This window comes from Passer domesticus, chromosome 4 (assembly GCF_036417665.1).
Source record: "Passer domesticus isolate bPasDom1 chromosome 4, bPasDom1.hap1, whole genome shotgun sequence".
Classification (NCBI taxonomy): Eukaryota; Metazoa; Chordata; class Aves; order Passeriformes; family Passeridae; genus Passer; species Passer domesticus.
In genome coordinates, this window is record NC_087477.1 from 29,005,978 (window position 1) to 29,023,527 (window position 17,550).

The 17,550-nt window shown below is 39.9% G+C and overlaps 1 long non-coding RNA gene across 1 annotated transcript; it reads right to left on the minus strand.

Moving 5' to 3' along the window:
* Nucleotides 1-1,693: 1,693 nt before the first annotated feature.
* Nucleotides 1,694-3,817, minus strand: LOC135299959 (uncharacterized). The gene is made up of 3 exons (XR_010361801.1): nt 2,770-3,817; nt 1,972-2,014; nt 1,694-1,843 (listed from the first exon to the last, which is right to left on the minus strand). It is a non-coding gene; the product is annotated as an uncharacterized LOC135299959 (long non-coding RNA).
* Nucleotides 3,818-17,550: the final 13,733 nt, after the last annotated feature.

The window sequence follows — 17,550 nt, forward strand, 5'->3', positions numbered from 1 at the left end:
GTTCCAGTGCCCAACCACCCTCGGGGTGTAGAATGCTGTAATACCCAACCTAAACCTCTTCTGACACAGCTTCAGGCCATTCCCTCAAATCCTGCCACCAGTCACCACATATCAGTGTCTGTCACTCCACTTCCCTCATGAGGAAATTGTAGCCTGCAATGAGGTCTCCCCTCTCCTCTTCTCCAGGCAACTGCCACAACAATGTTATCTGAGTCAAATGCAGAGTGTAGGGAAACAGAAGAAATTAAGATTGGGGTTGTAAAAATTAGTTTGTTTCAGCAGCATCTGCAGTAGATAAGGCTTGAGTGTTATAATTTCTCTAAGACCTTGACAGTGGCTCATGGGAGGAAAGGAAAAGCTTTTTGGCCTGAGAAATAAAATTTAATACAAGTATCTGAAGTATAAATCCCTCAAATCTGCAAGGCAGAGGCAGGAAGGGAGTTTAGACTTAAACCATAGCTGCACAGTTGGATTGTTTTAAAAAGAAATCCCATAGCCACTACATCTGTAATGCACAGGTTCTTATGCAATTCATACAGAGCTGACCTTGATAGCTGTGATATGCAATATCTACAGGACAAGTCTCTACATAAATGGCTTTGTTTTGTGTACATCAGCACTGTTCTTCTGCAGTGGCTATATGCTTGTGGAGTAAAACTTGATCTACTGTAACTTCTGAGTCTTGCCTGTATGAGGTTTGTTGTTTTGTTTTTGATTTGGTTTGCTTTGGGGTTTTTTCATTGCAGTGGTTTTTAGTATTCAATAGAAAAGAATACTGGCATATGCCTATGCCACAACTGCTGGCACAATGTAGGTAATTGTAACTTCTCTGTCATTTTCATAAAATAGATTAAAATAATTCCATTTTTTATTGGAACTTTTGATTGTTTGCTTAAACTTACAGGTAAAAGGCATTACAAATAGTGACTGTATTAGTTTCTTTTCCATTTAACCTGCCAGATCCTTTATCTGTCAATTAGGTCAACAGTTCCTGCTTAGTGTTGGGGGAGGGAATCTCTTTATCAGATTCACTGCCATTTGGGAGGTAGATTGTCCATATGGCTTCACTTGAGCCAAATGACCAGAAGGCTTCTTTTCTGAGTCATAAAGAGCTTGTTGGCTGACTTTAACAAGGACATGCTTTTGATAATTTATGCTGTTAACAATAGGTAACTTCCCAGTCAGAACAAAAAGAAAGAAAAAGGGAGATAAGAGGCAAAGATAGAGAATACTTTGTTCTGTCAGGAGATGGAAGACTGGATTCTGCTCTCTGTGACAGTAAAATCCTTGAATATCACAGAATCATAGAATCAAAGAATAGCTTGGGCTGGAGGGGACCTTAAAGACCATTTAGTTTCAACCTCCCTGCCAAGAACAGTGTCACTTTCCATTAGATCAGATTGCTGAAAGCCCCATCAAACCTGACCCTGAACATTACTATGGACTGGGCACCCACGAGTTTCCTGGGAAACCCCTTTCAGTTACCATCAAAATAAAGAATTTCTTCCCAATATCTAATCCAAACCACTCTCTTTCAGTTGAAAGAGAGTTGAGACCCCCCTTGTCCTGTCACTACATGCTCTTGTAAAAGTCTCTCTCAATCTTTCTTGTCAGCTCCCTGCAGCTTTTGAACAAATTCAGTCTTATATAAACATTAATAAAACATTTTTATTAAATGTTTTAAATCAAGCAGTTAGCTGCCTTGCTCTGTAGCCAGTAAGAAGAATGCTTCCCCCAAATATTTTCAAGAAAGTCTTCCACCTTTCTTTTTCCTAGAAATTAGGGTTTTGGATGATAGGTTACTTTCAGTTGTGAAGCTGCATATCTTGGATTATAAAGCGCTCTGAAAAAAAAAACCAAAACCAGTAGAATGAAAAGCTGAGTGCTATTTAATTTTTTTTTTATTACTAGGCTTCAATAAGAATTTTTCAAGCACATAAAAAGAACTTCATTCACAGGAAAAATGCCTACCGCATTTTCTGATTCTGGATATTGATTGTTGTTCTGAAAAAATCTGAAATAATGATAAATTCAACAGCTCTAGAAACTTGTGCATCACAAACACAATAAACTATTCCAATTTCTAAATAATCCTTTGCCTAGGATATGAATGTGAACTGTGCACATGAAATAACAATTCTCCGGGCTAAAAGTCAGTAGCTCTTTTCCTTGAGGAATGTAGACAGATTATTATTTTACTTGTTTCTATCATATTGTTAAAGGCCATAATTTATTTATATTATGGTCCTCATCTCCCATTTTCCAAACAGCAAAAAGCTCTGATGGAAAATATTATATTTTCTTCTTTTTGAAACCCTCTTTGTTTTTATATTTTTCACGTGGTGGGGATGTTTTGCCCCTCCCCTGAGAAAGTGTCAAGCGGTTATTTATTCAGTAGAAAAACTACCAAAGCAAAGATAGGCATCTATTATAGCAGCAAACTTGTTTCGCCTCACTCGTGACTGCCAGCTTAAGACAGAAGTAAATGTCACAGATCAGCTTAAAAATCTGAAACCTGTTGCTGTAACTAGCCTGCCAAGCAGGCTGTCCTTGTTTACTGTGTAGAAAAGGTATTCACTGTGCAGTTTCCACAACACAGGCACATAGTTCTTATAGGAATGGGGAAATGGGCTGTAGGGTTCCTATTAGGCCCATTTGAGTGTGAGGCATGGTTCAGGTCACTGTAAATGGGTAAACAAGCCCAGGTCTCTGCAGAGGAGAATACAACTTTGCAGCACCATATTTAAATGACTTCTTATTCTGGTTTACCTGTGGAGGCATTTCCAAAAGGATGAGTGGGACAAATATGTGTGTGTCTCCAGATGAGATCTTTCTTTCTGTGAAGGGCAGTGGCCTCAGTGTTAATGTTTACCCGTGCAACTGAGAACTTCACCACGATTATTGTCCTACTGAGCTGCAGCCCTCAAAGTCTGCTCTGCTCTGCAGATGTGGGAGGGAACAAGGTGCATGAGCAGGAGCTTGCCTGAGTGTGGATGCACAAAACCCGGCTGCAGTGCCATCTACTTGCTAGAAGTTAAGAGAAAAGGGCAAGGGATGGTTGCCCTCTGAAACCAGAGCTAGCTGCAAGAATGAAAATGTGTCAGGAGACCAGGGAAATAAAGTTCAGAGGTGTCCTGCTCACCTGGAGTGGCATCTAAAGAAACTGAAACAGGAAAGGCTCAGTAAAAAAAAAAAAAAGTGTGAGTCTATAAAATCCCCCCTGACTTTTGCTGGAGGTAACAACAATCTGTCACCAATGTGAGTTATACATGACCTCTTTGGACTGGCAGCAAGGATTCAAAATCTCCTAAGGGTCTCAGAGTTCACGTGGGTACACTGAACGAGCTGAGGCAGGAGCAGTCTGAGCAGTCTGGGAGAAGGGGAAGATGTTTAGTGAAACACATTCCAAGGAATTATGGGTTTTATCCATTGTGGATTTATTTTTTTCCCTGTCTGAGCTGAACACAAGCCAGAAAGACTGGAAAGATCTGATTCCAAATAAAATATTTTAGAATGGTATAGAATGGAGTGGAATGAAATTTTGTAGAATTGAACAGGATGGAGTGGAGTGGAATTGAATGGAATGAAATGAAACCTCATAGAATGGCATTCAATGGCGTTGAATGGCATGACATAGAATGAAATGGAATGAAATGAAATCTCACAGAAGGGCATGGAATGGCATGTTACCTCATAGAGCAGCATGGAATGGCATGGAATTGAATTTCATAGAATAAAATGGAATGAAACCTCATACAATGGCATAGAATGCAATGGAATTAAACAAAATTAAGGACTGGAATGAAAAGGAAAGGAAAGGAAAAGAAAGGAAAGGAAAGGAAAGGAAAGGAAAGGAAAGGAAAGGAAAGGAAAGGAAAGGAAAGGAAAGGAAAGGAAAGGAAAGGAAAGGAAAGGAAAGGAAAGGAAAGGAAAGGAAAGGAAAGGAAAGGAAAGGAAAGGAAAGGAAAGGAAAGGAAAGGAAAGGAAAGGAAAGGAAAGGAAAGGAAAGGAAAGGAAAGGAGTTCTTGCTCATGATCTGCACTCTTTGCAGAAATCTCTTCACTGATGCCTCTTGAAGTAATACGAAACCCAAATACTTGTCTTCTCTGTTACTCCTGTCAGAACACTAGGCAGTATTAGCATATTTGTTCCATGTACTGCAACAAGATTTTGGAGAAGAAATGCTACAGTCCTGCTCCCAAGGATAAAATGGAAGAGCTTCCAGTGACTGTTCCTGAATAACTCTCACAAAAAATAAATATAAGTAATAAGTAAGTGTCTGTATTATGAAGTCGTGATTCTCACTCTGGCATTAAGAGCTGTAGGAAAGGAAGGGCAGCAGAGTAACACCTCCTGTGGGGAAAGACATTTGAGAATTTGGAACAAATTATGGTACTTAACAGAGTTTGTGTGCCATTTATTTTTACATCATGTGATTTACAAAGCCTCAGGATTCATTTTCCAAGTAGTAAATATTTTTGCCTTGAAACCTTTCCATTTAACCATTGACATGACTCTTCTGCCTTTATATCTTATTGAAACTGAATGAATATTTGTGGGTAGCAAGAATTTCCTTTCATTAAAAAAATAAGTAGTATTTGAGGAGGTATAGTGAAAAATCTTTTGCAAAAATTGCCTCTGATTTTGTAAAGGCCTTCACATTATGTCCTTGTTGGATATTAAAGCGGTGCAATGCTCTGATAGGCAGTAGACTTTAGCTTAAAAAACAGCCTTGAAGGTATAAAGCCTAGAGGATGTTTGTATTTCCATAAGAGAAAAATGTCTCAGGCTTTTAACAAATTAACAGTGTCTCACAGTCACTGGGCTGAAGCTGCTCAACAGAGAAATAAGTCTGTTTGGGCTAGTTGATGAGGGTGTCAAGACTAGGATTACAGCAATAAAAACTATTTGAAATACACATCCATTTTGCAGAAAAGTCAAAGAGTTCAGGAAGTGAATACTTTCATAAATAAAGAAATCTGCAAAGAGTGGAGGAAGGACTCAGGTTCTCAAGGATAACTTTCTAAAAAATTGTGGCACAATGTGATAGAAGAGAAAAATATCTCTAATTTTGTGGGTTGAGGTGAAGCAGGGATTGTACTTCATTTTGTTTTGCTTAGAGAGCCTGTTATGCAGATAAATTGGAGATTGTATCCACTGAAACACATTTACAGGGGCAACAGCTGAAGCAGCATGTTTGAGTTGTTTGGAAGGAGAACCAGGAACAGACCTTGAGGGAGATGGGTTTTACTCAGCTCCAGCTGCCTAGTAGTTAGTATCTTGTGTAAATCTCACTTTGTTTACAGAAAAAACGCCCAAAAGATCATTACTTCGCAGGCATAACTTCTTCCTACATTTTTTGTTAGAAATCTGAAGATCAGGTATTGTTTTGTGAAGTACCTATCCCCGCTCCAGTGACTAGTGGGATACTATATCACCAGTAAAAATTGGCTTGGGTTAGGTGAATCCATCTGCAGATAAATAGATAACAAAGACAGCAAATTTTCCTGCTGTCTAGTACAACCTGATAAAGAGATGCATTTTTTTTTTTTTTTAAAAAGGTTAGATTAATGTGAGACTGGAGATGCAGGCAGGAGAGAAGACTATATCAAGGAATTGTCTTCATGCAAGCTGGGGTGCTTTACAGCAAACACAACAGATGGCAAACAGTCCCTTGCAACTGGCAACATTTTCCAGTTTGCTTTATGTAGACCTGCAAATCAACACCTGAACCCATGAATATATAAATAATAGAAATGTGCCATGAAGGTTACAGCCCTCCCGTACTGGCTCACACTCTCAGGTAGCACCTTGTGCAAGCTGCCCCCTTTGACTGTCCTCCTTCCCGTGTCTTTGACACAAAGGCAGCAGGAAGGAAGGCAGCAGATCCTACAGCTGTCTTTGCTATTTGCAAAAGCCTAAACATGCACAAAATTCTTCTTCTAGTTTATTTCCAAAATGTAAGAAGACATGACTCCTTATAAACATTTCTGCTGGCAGTCTGTTTGCTCTCTTATTGGCACCATCACTGATGGAGGAATATCATGCCTTGAAATGTTTAAATCAAAAGTTAGGACTAGTTTAATCTGGCCTTGTTTGTAAGAATTTATGTGGATTTTTTTTTTTTTTACCAGCTCCAGTTCTTTCCAGAAACATTTGGCAGCAAGTAGTGTCTAAATATCACAGAATTCTCAGACACAATTCATAGGCAGTGTTTTTTTGCTCTGTTGGAGACACTTCAGACAAGATGCACGACAAACTCAATATTTTGCTGTGAGGATCCCCTCCAGACAGGCTGCAGATGACCAACCAGCATTTATAAGAAAATGACAGTGACTCAAATTTTTCTGGTAAAGGGAAGGGCAGATTTCTACTGACAAATGTGATGGGCCACTTGGAAGGGCAATCTCTAACTCAGGTCAAACCTCAGTTGGATCCAAATGGTGACCTAAATTTTGGGAAACTCTGTGGTAAGCGTTTTTCACAACAGACAATCATAAAGCAAGGGCCTTTATCTGAACCTGATTTCTGGATGTTTGGTAAGCATGACAAAAGTCTTTCCTTCCGTGGCAATGAGCCTGTATCAGTCCCCATGTCTCATGCCACGATCCTGTGATAAAGGTTTTACATGGTGGTAAACTTCCAAACCAGTGTGACTGATGCCAAATGCTGCTCTGACAGTTTCCTTTTAATACAGTAAATCACTTCCAGAATTGTGGTGGGCCTTGAAAGTCATTTATTCAAAATCTGGCAGCAGCCAAGTAGAATCAAGTGATTTTCATAATGAATTTTAAATGAAAGTCATAAAGAAAAATCACTTTTATTAAGTGCTTGAAGAGTGCTCCTTCCCAATGCCAATTCCTTTGAAAATGTATATGCTGACTGTATGACAATACCTTTTCCTGAGGAAGTGCTGTCATCTACTATGAGATAAATTTATTTTTTGTGGTTGTGGAGTAGAGTTGGTTACATTGCTTGTTTCAAGAAAATTATCCAATTCATCTTTTTTTATGACTACATTATTTCTGACTGGGATCTATCATTACTTGACTGCTTGTACAGAACTCAAGTATTTTCTGGTGAATCATTTTGTTTTTCCACATTCTCCCTCTCTATTTGTCCTTCATCAGTTGTCATAAAAAATTAGCTGGCATATTGTATGAGGCTATTTACTTCTGTTGTTTAAGTAACTTTCAGAAAATCATCAGTTCAAAGCAGAGCTTATCAGAAATTCCCTGAAATGCTTTTGCTTTCCAAATCAAATATATTCCCTCAGGAATTAATGTATGTTGATGAAATTTTCATCTGATACCTGTCATGGGGAGAAACTGCAAAAAATAGCCTGGTGCATGTGTATCTGCCATACCAGGTCAGGTCTCTGGGCTGTAAAGTCACAGATTTTACTTCAGAGGGTTTTTTTTTTTGTTTTTGTTTGTTTGTTTTGCTTTGGTTTGATTGGTTGGTTTATTGTTAGGAGAGAAAGTTTACATAATTGCAGGCTGCATTTGCTCTCCAACCTATGTTCCCCGAGTCAGAAATACCAAAAACTGCACAGATGCAGACAGGACTGCCACATAGCAGACACGTCAACCAAACAGCCTAGAGCAAACCTAGAAGCCAAGAAGAAACAGCTACCAGAGGGCCTTCCTGGATGGCTGCAGTTAGCACATGGATTCATTTGCTGAGGCAGTTCCCACCCTGAGCAATAAATCACCCAACTGAAAAAACAAATGGGTGTTTAATACCCAGCCTGTCTGCACAGCAATGTGTTAGACACCTGAGCTAGCTACAAGCATTTCTGTGCAGTGCAGGGACAAGCAGGAACACCAGCTCCAGCGCCAGGGAGTGGCATAACAGGCATGTGTGACCAGCAAGCCAGATCTCAGCAAGGTCTGTCACCCTGAGACTGCTTCTGCTTGCAGAGCTGGGGATTTTAGCACTTGTCCCACAATCACATCTCTGTGCATGACACCATTGCCTACCTACCATGGCTCTTGAAGCCTGAGAGAGTAAGGGCCATAGCTGCTCCTTCTCACGAGTCTTGATTGGTGTCCTACTTTTCAAAGTATTATCTCCTCCTCCATCTTCCCTGAATTGTTCTTGTTACATGGACAGCAAAGCACCCTGTGTTTGCCCCTCCAGGCAGCCATACTCTTCTGTCTACCAAGGCAGCAGTTCTCTGGCCAGGGGACATCTCACTTTCCCTCTCACTTTTATGGAAACCCAGAGCACTGGGAATATTTCTCTGTCTGCCTTGGGGTGTCTGACTTTGACCCTCATTCATGGAGAAAGCTTCCTAGATTTCAAGATAGACTAGAATCCACAAAAGTGTGAAATAGATTTTAGAGAGTAGTGTAGGTGTATCATTTGGTGAGAAATTTGGGTTTTGGGATTTTTAGTATGTTGTGGATGGAAGCAAGATGGAGGGCACAGGGTGTCATCCTGGGTTTCTTCTTCATGCTTCTTCTTCCTTCTTCTTCATGGGTTTGGGTGGCATTTTGTAATTGGGCAGAAAAGCCCACATTGGGGGTTCTTTGGGATCAGTTATTGGGTTAAAAGGGAAAATAATCTAGGTGTCAGTTCTTAATTGGATAGTTTAGTCTTAAAAGATCTTGTAACAAGAGATTGTTAGCCATTTTGTGCCTTCTAATGAAAAGCTGCTGAACTCACATCAGTGAGACTGTTTTGAAATAATAAACACCTGAGTCCAAACATGAACTACTGTCTCAAGTGCCTTCAATCCAGACTAACAACTGGAGAGAAACTAACAACTGGAACACCCACACACTTGGACATACGCCCAATTCCCCAAGCCTTTTGGTGTTTATGAGGCATTTGGATGATGCTTCAAATGACGTGCTTTATCTTTTGGTCAGCCCTGAGGTGATCAAGCATTTGGACTGGATGATCTCTTTAGGTTCCTTCCAAATGATAATGATGTAATCTAGTCTTGCTACACAGAGATGTTTAAGCCATTTGAGCTCAGAAATTTTCAGTGCAATTGAATAGCTGGATGCAAGTCAGTTGGACACTGAAGAAAACCATTAAAAGGACCAAATTTGGTTATACTGGATGATGTTTTAAGCAAATATATGCATTCTAATGAAAATTGGTGTCCCTTGAACAGTGCTGTTCTATGTTTGCCTAGAAACATTACCTTTAATTCTTCCTCTTAAAATTGGGCTAGTTCTATGGACCCAAACATAACACATTATTTCTGCTTTTTATTCACTTTCTTCATCCATGCATTGAGTTAATCCTATTTCTGGGCTTCTCCAGTAACTGTTTACATTTAACATCCCTTTTTTACTGAATAATTCCATTGACTACTGTGTTGAAGACTCTGCTTCTTGCCTGAGATAAACTACTGAATAATCACTGTCTGAAAGTGAATGGGGCATGAAAGGGCAGGGATACAGTCCTTTTAAAAAATGCCAAGGAATTGCTATTCCCCAGGCTTACCCTGCTGCTACTGTTTCTCTCATTTGTTTGCCAAGAGAGTACTTCACTCTTATTTACTCTTTCTTTGTGGAAAGTGGTCACATCAGCCTGGGTATTTTATAAGTCCACCCTCTCCTAAGTAAAGTACAACAGCTTTCAGTGCTCCTTATGTTCTGATTTTAATCTCTGATGTTCCCAAATGCAGGAATATAAATTCCTGTACAAAAGGATAGCTGTCAGGACAAAGTCCTTTAATCTAGTAGATAAAAGTCTAACAAGATCCACTGGCTGGAGGTTAAAGCTAAATTGTAGCTAATCTGAAATTAAAGGCCCAGCTTTTTGCCTTTTTCTTTATTTTAGCAATATAGTTAATAATTTGAACATCTCCTGGTGGTGGCACATAGTGAATTTGTCATCACTTCAAACCCTCAGCAAGGCAAAGCAAGGGGGAGTGATTCAGCCAGCTTTTTTTTAGCCATGTAATTCAATGCCTAAATTAAGAGATCAGTCTCTCTAGTCCTTCTAAAGTCTAGAGAGAAAGGGGAATACAAGACAAAGGGGATGCAGAGAATAAGCCTAACAGCTGATCTAAACATCTCTGTTCGGTGAATGCAGGTTATAAAGAACAGAATAGAACAGAGCAGTTGAAAGGGATCTCAAATGACCATCTAGTCCAACTGCTTGATCACTGCAGGGCTGACCAAGAGATAAATCATAATGCTAAGGGCATTGTCCAAATGCTTTTAAAAACATGGTTGAGGCATTCAGCACCTCTCAAGGCAGCCTTGCTGTGCTATGGATTAGCACTAGGCAGCTCTTCTACACATTGGTGGGACAGATGCAGGGACAGTGAGGCATTCCAGTTTGATCAGGCCTTGACAAAAATGTGCTCCCCCATCCCTCAGGCGTCGCACAAGGACTGTGGGAGAGCTGGGGATATGCCTGCCTGCCCCTGCCTGATCTGTAACATTACTCTGCACAGTCGAGGCTGCAGGGGCACAGATGGAGAAGGTGCTGCAGAAAGAAGGGACAGATGTGGGCCTGCTGCAAACCATGTTTTCCTTGAGTAGTACCCAGGCTGTCCAACACTGCTTTCCCAGCCCAGGCTGAGTCAATGTCAATGCTGACACCACAGAAACCTACTCACTACAGCCAACTTCTTAAATACCACGTCCTTATGTCTGCTTGCACACCAGTCTCCTTTCCAAATCTATGACAAATAATGAGGAGGTCTCCTTCTCCTCTTTTCTCTATGCCTCCACACAGGACCAAATCCCACTTCTGTTCCTTGTTAAACATCAAAGCTGAGAGCAAATAGGGAAAATCTGCTTGGTTGGACTCTGAGGACTGTAAAAGAAATTATATCTTCCTTTTTTTTTTTCTTCTTTTTTTTTTCTTTCCTGCCTCACGGAAATCAGCCTTCTATTTTGCATACAGCCCATATCCACTCTCTTAGCACTATGCCGTGGCTGATGCCAGCCAGAGCTTGTCCTCTGGTGAAGGACCTTCAGCTGAGCCTTCCACCACATGTAAAATACTTGTGGGTAAAAATGTAACTGGGCATTTCTTTTGGTTTTTTTTAGGCTCTAAAGGTTGAATTTTCAAGCTGAGAATTAAATAATATGTGAAAAATGTTTCCCTCAAGAGTGAGGAAAAAGTCAACACACGATCTAAACTTCTAATAGTTCCATGTGACAGCCTAAATGTGGGGGAGAGTCTTAAGGAGTGTGAAACAGCCTCGATGTCTTGCCTGGTACAGAGCAGCTGAAGACAGGCAATGATGATATACACATAACAGATCTGTATTTTGCCCTGAGCAAAGCTGTTCCTGGCTTACCAGAGAGTAGTAGGAATATAACTTCTGCCTTCTTTACATTTCAGAGATTGGAAAGGCAATGTATTAACAAAACAAAACCAAAAAGATACAGAAAAGGAGAGAGACAAGAGCACAGAGGAGGCCCGGAGGGAAAGAAAAATATTCAAATAATGGAGTGAGGGTGAGGCTGGCAAACTTTGTGGCAGTGAAACAACAGATGGACTGTAGTTTTAGTGATTCATCACACAGATGGTTCAACAGATGGATTCTGTTGGGTTCATACAGCTTAGGTGGAAATATCAGCTGCTGATTTTGACAGGCAGGGCAGCTTCAGCAGAGGCAGTATCCTTGCTTTGCCTTCCCTTGTACCTGTCCTGCTCTCCCACAGACTGGCAGTGCAGGGACAATGCTGAGTGCCACAGCTTTGGCCAGCCTTTGCACTCCTCATGTACCACATAGCTCAAGATTTTCTCTGTTGGTTTTAGGAAAGAAAAAGTTTGCTATGAGTGGATTCACTACCTCATTTCTGCCACCCAGTCAAATGACAAATGCTGTTTCTTGGGAAACAAAAATGTCTACAGATTGTTATGATTTCTATCTATAAAAATTCTGTCAGACTGGATGGCATTTCAGACAGAGTACAGCTTCTCCAAGGGATGAAACAACTTCCCAGTTTCACTGTGGGGGTCTAGATTCCCAAATAGCCTATGAGTATTAGTGCAATAAAGAGGAATTAAAGCACAATAAAATTGCTAAGATACAACAAAACACCTCCACTTGAATGCTTTATTTGTGGATGTTCATGGGACTTGTGGATATGTAGGCAGGAAATTTTGGACCATCTTTACCCTAAAATACAGCTCGCCAGTTAATGAGAAAGACAGGCATATAAACAAAATTAATTGGTTTACATACAGAGGTCATATTGCATGCACTCTTCTCAACAGTCTGTCTTGGCCTCAGATTTCAGTTTCTTGATAACAAAGCTCACAGGAGTAAGAAAATCTTTAAGCAGATGTGCAGTAGATTGTACGTAAAAACTCTTCATATCTGGTCTTAAAATACAGCTAGAGAAAATGTAAGCAGCTGAAGGAAGGCAATGAATAAAGTAATGTCAAAGCGGGGGTTGGGGAGAAATAACACAAGTGATTTGGGTCAAGATCACTTCTAGAGAAGGGCAGTGGAACAGATCCTGTTAGGGGTCCATAGGGCGTACTGTAGGTTTTGGATTTGGATAGAAGCTGTCAGTGCTATTATGACAGAAATATTATCATTGACATCAGAGAGAGTCCAGATTATGAGATACAAACTGAGGGAAAAATGCTATTAATGAGGTAAGACCCAGATATGCCTGGAGATAACAGCTGACCGACTTTGTCACTCTACTTTCTCCAAAGCAGCAGGAGATGAGATTTTTTTCTTGGTAAATAATAAGGCCTTTGTAAAATTAGTTGAATGTGGGTAAGATTTGGAATGTACTGTTTTCTTTTTAAGCCAGAAGAGAAAGAAGAAATTAAAGGAAATAACAACCTTCTAAAAAATATTCTCAGCATTTATTAAAAGAATTCTTTCTGTAGGAAAAAAGTGCACTTTTCAGCAAGGATATCTATGTCTAGAGTTGAGGGCACATAGTAAGAAAATAGGAATTGCTGAAAAAAACCCAAACTCATAAAACAGCTAAGCAAGCAAATAATAGCAAGAGCACATTTCAGCCTGCTGTTTCACTTTCCACATCACCTTTGTCCCCACGACTTTTCCTGGAACATCCACATATCACTGTGGAAAATTAGAGGAGGCTTCCAGAGGCACTGAATTACAGTGCTGCCCAAAGTTAAAGACACACTTTGGCAGAGTGTATAAGAACCACCTTTTCACTCTTTTTCTGCTCCATTCCATCTTTTTCCTTGATGACAGACCTCAGAAGATGTCCAAGGCTTCCAGATAAGGAATGTTGCCATTCTTCTTCATCCGCTGATGAACAGGATCACTGTGTTAGGAATGTCATCTGAATTCCTGACAATTTCATATTCCCAGCAACATAGTTTACAAATGCCTATTACCATTCCCTGCAAGGAGACATGTACTCAGTGTGTGGAGTTCAACTGGGAAAGAAAATAATGTGTCTGCTCTCAAATCCAGTGACAGTGAAGGCAGCCTAGAAAGTTCTTGCCTCCCAGTCCTGAGGCCAAGTTTTCCACCTTAATATTGCCTTGCATTTTGCCAAACTCAGTTTTCTTTTCCTCTCTTCTTTCTCCTGTCCTACTCTAAACAGCATTAAAATGGAACTTTTGAACATTGTTTCAAATAGCAGCAAATCAAGAAGAGGCACAACTGATTGCCAATAAAAATTTTTGTTTTGCTTCTGAGCTTTCAACCCTCTCTCCATTGAGCTGCTTTTTTCTGCTCTTCCTGCAAAAGAAAAATCTCTTGCCCTGTCCTCCAAACTCTCTCCAAATACATATATATTGCTATTTTACAGTTCATTATTGAAGAGTCTTAATTATGCAAACATTCTGAGAAAGAAAACTGGAGAACACATAAGTGGCTAAGAAAAGTTTTCCAGTTTTTGATATATCCTTACCCCTATTAGCTAGCAATCAAGCTTTTTAAAGTCCCATGTTTTTAGAGAATTGACTGGTTATAAGGTGAGATGAAGGGGAAAATAAATATTTAATTTAGAAATGTCAAATCTAGTCAGGCTCCATAGAAGCAAATGTGACATCAGTCCACAGAGGGAACTTTCCTTGGTATCTGAGTTGGCTAAGAAAGAGGGCTGCTCAAACTGACCCTAAATAAACACACCTTGTTCAACAAGCTAGAAAACACAAAATGTCTCTCTGCCCTTAACTGGATATTTACTTTAACAAAAGTGAGGGGATAGGACAAAGTACAAATCTTCCCACTAGAAGCCAAAGTTTTTGACAAAAGAAGTTTTCTCCATGATGATATTTTTGCATCTTGGGCATATAACATCTTTTGAACTTTTTAATGACACTGTACCATTCTCCTTCCTTCTTTTCAGATTATCTCACTGCACCATAGCAGTAGAGACTTCATGTTTCACAGGAAGAAAAGTACTCTCATATTTAGCATGTGAAGGAATGTTTCCTTTCATTCCCTCCAGTAGGAAATACGGAGAAGTGCTGTGCTCTTTTTTCAAATATTAACACTTTCATTTTCATTTGGGTAAGAAGTGGCCTCCACATCAAGTGCTCAAGTGGTGAATTTTCAAAGGCATGGTGACTTTGTTTCAGCAACCCAAGCAGTGAGAATGTTGTCACAGCATTTTAACCAGCCAGGGCTGTGAACTGCTGAGATGGGGACAGAAGCTGTTGCAGTTTTGAAGCAGAGCCTCAAGACTTATATTTAAAGTGCTTGCCAGCTGAAATATTTTTATTGAAACATAAAACTACTGAGAAACAGTGCAAGGCACAATGCACCACCAAGAAAAACTGTTCAACTAAATCTTACTGCTGTTACAAAACCCCTTAAATTTTGGGAAACTTTTGTTCTACGTGTGCCAAACAGAAGAAAATGAACCTGAAAACTAACAGAACCCTGAGAGTGTCCCTCCCAAACCTGCAAAATAACACAGAAATTTGGTGTATTTGTGTGCAGGGAGAGCATGCCTGGGAGTACAGGACTGGACAAATTCAGCCTTTCACGGATCTACACTTAGTGAAACAAGCAGGCAGAAATATTCTGCAAATGTCTGAGGCATAGATGAGAAAAGCAGCTCTCTCTGGTCTTTTATATCAGAAAGGAGATGAAAAAGACTCTGAAAGTGGCCTCCAGATGACAAGTCTTCTAGCACAAAAGCTCCTTAGAGATGCATAGCATATCCTTCAGCTGAGCCTTTTAGTGAGTTCAGTCTCCTGATGGCCTTTACAAGTGTCAGAAATTGTGACCATCTTTTTTTCCTCTAGGTCTTAGCAATGATAGTTCAGCAAGTTTCCTGGGGGAAGGTTCTTTCCTGACTATTTGTGATTAGCAGCTAGAGCACTTTCTTTTTTTTTTTTTCAATCCCATAATTTTCCCCAAAGATGTTAACTCCAAGGCTGAACCTGCTTCTTTTTTATATAAAGGGGCATTGAATATTTTGCCATAATGTATTGTAATTTTCCCTTGAAAGGATATTTCATTGTACAGCTCAGCACATAAAAGTTTGAGAATTCAAGAATTAACATTTATCTTTGATACCTTAGTTTGCCTTCCCATGGCTCAAACTTTAGGACATTATCTATTAATAGTTAGTATTTTGGCTCCTCCTGGATCTCTGTTTCACTCATTGAATGGCTAGTTCCTCATTTTTCTTTCCTTTTCATTTCTGCTGAGGCCTGATTTAATGCATACCAACTCTTATTTACTGCAATGCTTCCAAATCCTCCCCTCAGGACAGAAGTAGCAATTTTGCAATGTATCACTACTGAGTTGGACATGTGCACACAATGAATATTCATTAATCCTCTCTGACAGAACACTTTGTGAAAGATTGTGCTTTTTCTGCTTGAACTTTCATCCAAACTGCATGGATGGCAATGTTGGGGATTTGTTCATTGGAGGTACTGCCAGTCAGCACATAATAGGAACTTTGATTTTTCACAGTAATTACTAATTAGTAAAAACTAATTTTTTTATTGTGATGGAGATATGAGCAATCTGATCTTGTGAAAGGTGTCCCTGTCCACAGCAGGGGGCTTGGAACTAGATCATCTTGAAAGTCCCTTCCAAGCCAAGCCATTCTATGATTCTATGATTGCATGACCCTATGACTCTATGGTTGTATGATTCTAAGATTCTGTATTTCTATGATTCTATGATCTTATGATTGACATCCTGGTCTAATCCATGTGGCTTACAAACTTGGGTCCATTTGCAGATGGGATTTCAGCAGGGCTGGGTATGACCTACCTCTCCTACCAAAGCAAAAATGCAATCAGAATGGAAAAAAGTCACATTTAAGTGACAAAAAATGCAATCCTGCAAGAAGATTAAACATACTGCTCACATCTGTAGTGTCTTGGGATATAGAAGGAAAACATGATATTGGATCACAAACACAGCAGAAAAGAATGAGAGTGAGGTGAGCTGACCTGGGCACAGAACAGAGATGTTAAAGCCTTCAGGGGATCCTTCTGCTCTACATATTTATTCTGTGTGTGTGTGTTCTCTTTCTCTCCCCTTTTCCTGGAGGCAAAATGATATGAGCAATGTTTTCTTATGCTCTGTGTTAGCTAGGCTGCATGTTTCATTATTGATAATAGAGTCTATGAAGTATACATTATATCTAGGATGGCTTGGGGTTTATTGGGTTTTTGTTTAGTTCGTTGTTTTTTTTAAATTCCAGGTCTGGGCTCTCAACCATTTTTTAAAGTATCTCATATCATAACTATGTCTTTCTCCCAAGCTATCTGCAGTACTTCCTGCAGCTAAGAGATGGGTTAGAAAAATGAACTCACTGTGCAAGTTGCCAGATGCACATCTGATGATCTAATTGTTTCCAGTTGAGAACAGACTCATAAATCAGGCTACCAGCATTTCAGAAACTTGTCCAAACCAAGGGCAAATGACAAAGCAGTCACTTATCTCCCCACTATGTCCCTTATATTGGTAATGACAACGGATACATGACAGGAAAGGCATGACTCTCTTCCTGTTGATGATGGGCTCCTTAAACCCCAGAGATATTTTGCCACTTACCTGTTGTACCATTCCAAATTGTGGTTATTCTATACCTTGGTGTTGTGTGTTGCCTTTCCAACTGGAAGAACTTTGGGGTAAGACTGTGAATTTCTTTGTATATTTTAACTCCTGTAATTTGATGCTCTGAATTCATTACATTTGGATACCATCTGAGTGATGCCACAGCTTGTGACTGTGGATACAAGCACAACCAGGCCCCATAAGTACTATACCTGCATTGTACAGAAAAAAAACACCAAAACAAAACCATAAATTGAGGCTTTGTGTAATTCTGGGAGTCCAGGTGCCTGGGAGGAGGAAGGTTTGCAGCTAAATTGCTTTGGATTTGTTCAATTCTAGAATGCTGCCATCTTGGCCAATACTGTCAAGAACAACTTTATGGTAAATACTGCAGGTTCTGGTCAGGTATAGTCAAAGTAATGCCTATACCAGAGATTAAGGCACGTCTCCATAAAACCAGCAAATTTATGACTGTTTTGTATGGAGACTAAACTCCCCAGGATCTTTGAAGGAAACAAGTCAAGTATGTCAAGATCCCTGGATCTCAGGGACAGGAGTTGGACTTGTGGATCCTTCTGAGTCCCTTCCAA